This window comes from Hypomesus nipponensis, chromosome 16, assembly GCF_054491055.1.
Source record: "Hypomesus nipponensis isolate SF chromosome 16, ASM5449105v1, whole genome shotgun sequence".
Taxonomy (NCBI): Eukaryota; Metazoa; Chordata; class Actinopteri; order Osmeriformes; family Osmeridae; genus Hypomesus; species Hypomesus nipponensis.
In genome coordinates this window covers 7,768,797-7,775,000 of record NC_140376.1, presented here as the reverse complement: position 1 = coordinate 7,775,000, position 6,204 = coordinate 7,768,797, and the positions used below count along the sequence as shown (strand labels likewise).

General features: G+C 50.6%; 1 long non-coding RNA gene across 1 annotated transcript; it reads left to right on the top strand.

Annotated features, from left to right (window-relative positions):
- The first annotated feature begins 3,612 nt into the window (after positions 1–3,612).
- On the top strand, positions 3,613–4,554 carry LOC146254660 (uncharacterized). The gene is made up of 2 exons (XR_014731520.1): positions 3,613–4,018; positions 4,353–4,554. It is a non-coding gene; the product is annotated as an uncharacterized LOC146254660 (long non-coding RNA).
- Positions 4,555–6,204: the final 1,650 nt, after the last annotated feature.

Genomic DNA, 6,204 nt, shown 5'->3' with positions numbered 1-6,204 from the left:
AGGAGGGGAGGGAGGAGGGAGGGAGGGAGGCGGGGAGGGAGGAGGAGAGGGAGGAGGGGAAGGAGGAGGGGAGGGAGGAGGGGAGGGAGGAGGGGAGTGGAGGGAGGAGGGGAGGGAGGAGGGGAAGGAGGGAGGAGGGGAGGGTTCTGGCTCCAAGAGCCTCTGGATTTGTTGGTATTTTCCCAGATCTGACGGCAGCTTTGCTCTGGCTGTTGTTTCGTCCCAGAGCTTTTGTCTGCTGAGCCCAGAGTCTATAGTCTCCCTCCTCTCCCCAGGCTGGGGTCTGGGAGTCAGGGGCCTCAGGGCTTAGCTGGCAGCCCAGACACAAGCAGCCTCGGCTGGGCAGGGAGGCCAGCTGGTAGGGGTGGGGGGCTGGAGAGAGGAGGGTGGTCCTGGACCACACAAGCCCAGGACAGTGGACCAGGGTTAAATGGTGGAAATAAAGCAAATACTCTGGAGGTTAGAATGGACAAACATACTGAACCCCAACACCTTCCTGTCACAGGTAGATGCAGCTTCCAAAAATGTGCATAATTTTTCTAAATGTTCATTTTGATCAGTCATAAAATTGAGGCTAAACTATTGAAAACTGGATGGTAACTTTTCTATACTATGTCCATAAAAGATTAATGAATGACAATGACTGATCGTTGATTAAAACCCTGTGGATTACCTCAAATACACATTGTTTATTTTTGGTTAAATTTTAGCACACAATTCTGGATACAAGTGTGCCATTTCAAAAGCTCTCCTGATAATGAAGTACTGCCCTCCCTGACCTACAGTAAACAACCCAGGTCACAACCATAATAAGGTCACCACTATAACGAGGTCATCAAATAACGCCTGGAGGAAGCATCACAAAGGTCTGCATCAAAATGGCCGCCTATTTACCTTACTGCCCTGAGGCCGTTTGGGGCAACAGCAGAAACTATTTTAGACTGCTGGTCCTTCAGGATAAACAGAGATCATATCATTTGATTGAGACATGACAAAGGACTTAGTTTCATACAGAACAATTCAGGATAAGGGGATTGTGTTGATATGTTTATATGGTACACGTACTGAATAGTACACATCAACCTCTCTGTCTAATCTATGTTTCTTATTCCTCCCTCCCTCAGTGCACCTCTCTTTGTCTTTGTCTCTCTCTCTCTCTCTTTTCTCATTCCCTATCTCTCTCTCTCTCAGTTTCTTTTTTCCTCTCTAGCTTGTACATTGCATCACATCAGCGTGTCATCATAAATGACAATGGCTAGCTGTGCAGCCTGTAGCCAAGACACCCTCCTCTCTGAGGAATCCCGGATCCCACGACAGGCTGTTTACATTCCTGTAACCACGCCAACAGCAGGTGTGCCACGGGACGGTTGGCCCGTTCGACCCACAAGCCCTCCAGGTTCACGAGCATGAACTGGAGATTTCCATTTCAAGGGAAGGGAAGGACAATACGTAGAAACAGGGATCCACTCGCACACACCTCGCCTGGTGCCTTATCAAACCTTGTCCGGACAACTTCAAACACGTAAAAACCAAACCAAAAACTCAGCATAGGATAGTCAGTTGGCAAGGTTTGTAGAGAATGAAAGTCCTCTAACTCGTATCTAAAGTTGATGTCACAAGGAAACGAGCATGACTGATAATGGAGACATTGCAGCTGTTATGTAACACACATCAAGTCAGGGAAACGGGCTGACACTGTGAGAAGGTGGGAGTGTGGAGGTTTGACGTGGTCACTGGACCTTGACGGTCTCCTGAGATGTTATCTAGGGAGAAACATTCTCCTAACCTTCCAGACAAGCCAAACCTGCCGGGGCTGATTTATGAAGCTTATCAGCTTATGTTAATGCTGTTGACATTTCGATACATTTGTTTTTGATTGAAGTAGGTAATAGGTCTATCTAATTCATTGGTCATGCATTACATGGACTATATATAGACTGGATGAATTGCTGAACTTCTGTTGTCAGTAGAAATGGTGTATTCATAACCTACCTTACATATGTTCACAGTCAGTCAGGCTCAAATGATTTGGATTCTGAACCAAACATTTCAAATGAACACAAACCTGTTGTTTAGCCCACAGGGCAAAACACGTGGTTAGAGAACAAGCTGCCCCAATTCTGCCACAACAGGTCAATTATTTTGTCCCGAGTGTAGCTGAACAAGTTAGAGTGCCAAGCGGGGAAGTTGGGCATTAAGCCAATCACTATCAGATCAATTACCATGTGGAGATTACAGGAGTGATAATGTACGAAGATGACCTTGACAGTTAGGGAAGAGAGAGAGAGAGAGAGAGAGAGAGAGAGAGAGAGAGGGAGAGAGAGAGAGAGGGCGAGAGACATTTAATGGAGAGTAAGCGTGCGCGCGCGAGAGAGCTCACCTCAGGAGATATGTCATCAATGTTCTACCTTGGGTTGTTTCTCACACCTAATGAGCGAGGGAGAAGCCTCAACACGCATAATCTGTCTAATTAGGATAGTGAGGGACATCAATCTTAGCTGGGTACATGATAAGTGGAAATGTTTATAAACGTGCTCGGTGCAGGTAACCCATTACAAAGTGCCAACCGTTCGGAGAATTACAGAGAGTGAAGAGAACATTGGTTATCCTTGTAGCCCAAAGCAATTTAATCTATTTTAAAGTGGTGTAATAGTGAATAAGCTTTTAATACAGAGTGCGATCTGCTAATGTGAGGGTATCACATAACATATGTACCGCGGCCAAAAGGGAGAGATCAGCGTTGCAGCAATGGCGTGGGAAGTTGTTCATTTGAACACAAGTATTCACGCCCCTTGATAGGATCCACGGCCTCTCGACTTTAGTTTTGCTCGGCGCACATACTAGGAATGTTACCGTTAGTACACTGCCGTTTGAACTCAATAGAGATGCAGGTCAGAGTTGAGCTGGTTTTGTTGTTGCATGTGGTTCTTGGGCTCTATCCGTTGAGCAGATCCCTTATCCAAAGCAACGCACGGGAATGGATTTGACCTGGTGACCTCTTGATTTGCAGTCAAGCGCTCTACCGCTGAGCCTCGACAAACCCTCGGAGTCCAGGAGCGTTGGCACGCCCCATGTGGGTGGAGAGTGACCTCCTGTCCCCTCCAGCACGGACAGACAGCGAGAGGTCAGATTCAAGGTCTGACCCAAGGTCGGGGTCAGGTGCTGGGTCAGGGTGATGAGCTTGGCTTGGTGGTGGACGAGACCAGTGCCCATAGTGAGGAGCTTTTTCCCTTAATGTGGCGTCTGTTTCCGAACTGGAAAGAAATGTGGGCAGTCGATCATGGCTCTGTGTGGTCAAGTGACCTTTGGGGGTCACCTGGTGTGCGTGTGCGGTGACCCTTGACCCTAGGGCTGTCCTGTGAGGACCACCTGCTCTTTACACTCCCAGGATAGTAAGGTCCGGCTGATTGGTGGAGCCCCCCACCCCCCCACCCCCCCCACCCTCTCTGTCCCTTAGTGCTCTGTTCACTTTCTTTGTCTCTCTGTCTCTGTCTCTCTCTCTTTGTCTCTCCGTCTCTCTCTGTCTCTCTCTGTCTCTCTCTCTCTGCCCCACTCTGCCCTCCCTGTTGGTTGTGTTGATCCTGGCTCTCAAATGATGGAAAGGAGAGAAGAGATCGGTATCTGTATACAACAGAGTCAGGGAAATGGAGAGATAGAGGAAGGGAGAGAGAGAAAGAAAGAGCAGGAGAAAGGGTAAATGAAAAAGGAGAGATTTACACAAAGAGAGAGCTACCTGGGAAAGAGAAAGAGAGAGACTGATGAGAAAGGACAGAGCGAGAAACGGATTGTGTGTGTTACTGTAAGAAGAAGGAGAGGGTGTTGTGTGTGTGTGTGTGTTGCTCAGGTTAAGACAATAAATGAGAGGAGAACGGAGAGCAGACAGTGCATTCCTGCCTCGCGCGTCCAGCCTGGTTCCCACAGACTCCCACTGGAAACCTGCAGAGGGGAAAATATTTGGTTTGGAAGTCTGGATGGCAGGACTGCAGGACTGCAGCCTTGGGTCCACCACCGCACGCAGGTCGGCCCGGGAGCAGGGAGGGAGGGAGGGAGGAGGAGGAGGGAGGAAAGAGGGAGGGGAGGAGGGAGGGAAGAGGGGAGGGAGGGGGAGGAGGGGAAGAAGGAATAAATGAAGGAAGGAGGGAGGGAGGGAGGGAGGGAGGGAGGGAGGGAAGAGGAGGAGGAGGAGGAGGAGGAGGGGAAGAAGGAGGGAGGGCATGGGGAAGGATAGAGGGAAAGAGGAGAGAGGGGGACAGGAGAAAGGGAAGGTGGAGGGCGAGAAGGAGGGAGAAACTGGGATCAATACTCAGTCGTTTCTCAGTGTCAGTATAACTTGCATTGTCGTTTTTCTCCAGTTGCAAGAGTGGCCGTGGCGGCGGCCCGTCAATCGGCGTGTCGGTTCCGCCCCCCAAGACAGACCAACCAATCAACCAACGGCTTCACTGGTTAGTCAGGCAGCCGTCTTCCCCAGGAAACCACCAACCCAAGCCGCAGATGTCCAACCACACTGCAACACCATACCTTGTGTAATAAAAGAGAATGGAATGGTGGATCGAAGTGTTTGCTGGGTTTGGATTTGTGGGGCGGCAGACAGGGGCGGGGGCGTTTGAGAGACATGCCGGGGCCTGTGTGTAGCGTGAGGCTCTGTGTGTTTCTAGTGGCTGGGGTTCTGGCCTCCAGTTCTTAGAGAACACTTAGCGAACGGAGCGGGAGCCAGAGAGAGGTCCTCCCTGCCTTGCCTGGAGCACAGTCATGTCCCGGCTCTCTGAAAAGGGTTTGGCTGGACTCAGTTGGATTTGGACTGTAAGTATGTGTGAAGCAGGCTGCGAATAAGCAACCCTTGGACACAAACACCTTGACCTTCTCCCAGTAAATCAGACGAGAAAGCCGCTGGTTCAGTTCCTACAACAACCTCCAACTTGATCCGTCAGCCAAATGAGCATGACCCGCTGAATGTTTCGTCAAAAGACAACACAGACTCCAGGTTGGAGGGAGGATGACACTACCCGACGTTTACCTCGACTTTCACGACAGAACCAAACATCATCGAAACCAAAACCAATACAGCGAGCAACAAATCACCCTCCGAAATATCTCAAATGACTTACAAGTACTTAAAAGCACTTCAAAGTACTTAAAAGCACTTCAAAGTACTTTTAAGTACTTGAAAGTCATTGATTGGTGGGTTTTACTCGGGTCCGCTCTTGTGGGAGCTCACCGGCCCAGCGGCACCAGCGGTCGCCCTCCGACCGGTGCTGATGGGTTCAGAACCCACAGCCGACATTTAGACCACGCCAGCGGGAATCTGACCTGACAACGCTCTCCTATTGCAGCCTGGAATCCGGAGAATTCCACCCCTGCGAAACCACAGCATGGATTTCCTCAGTGTCCCTCCACTCACCGCAAGCTGTCTGGAAGACCAGCAACACTGAATCACACGAGAGACAGCGAGGGGGGATTCGAATGCAATGAAAAGTTCACCTCGTTTTGAGGTCCTCTGGGTGTGTGTCTGTGGCTGAGGACATGCCCGCTCAGAACGTTGAGTAATAAGGAAGTTAAGTCCGGCCTCAACCAATAGGAGCTCTTTAAAGTCAACAAAGTCGGCACGTTGATTAGTGGCCAGGAGTCCGAGAAGGAGTGACCTCTGTCATTATCCACAGTGCTACTGTGGGTCCACACACACGCTCACCCCCCCCCCCCCCCCCCATCCTCCCAGGCCATCTGATAGCATCTCCACACAGCCAGGAATCCACCAATCAGGACCCCCGATCCGTGCTGCCCAGTGGTAACTGTGGGAGATTAGGCCCACTAAGAGCTGTCTGCTCCTGGAAGCTCTCAGACAGTCTGGAGACGGCAGCCCGCTGAAAGGCCCTGAGAAGAACACAGGGACGGCTTTTATGGGGCAAATTGGCGGAGGACGGGCGTTTAAGAGCCCGCGACCTCGGCAGTACAAAGATGACCTGGCAGACCGGTGCACAGATGGACCTGCCAAGCACCTGACCCCCCTGAACACCTCAGAGGAGACACAAGTCAGAAGAGAGACGGGTCTGGAGGGAGACAGGTGAGCGGGAACAGTAAACCTGGGGGAAGGGGAAGCAGGACAAGCTGCTGTTTCTCATGTTGAGAACACCTCAACCCTGACTGGTGTCAACTAGACCGAGAGAGAGACAGAGAGAAAGAGAGAGAGATAGAAAGAGATAGAGAGAG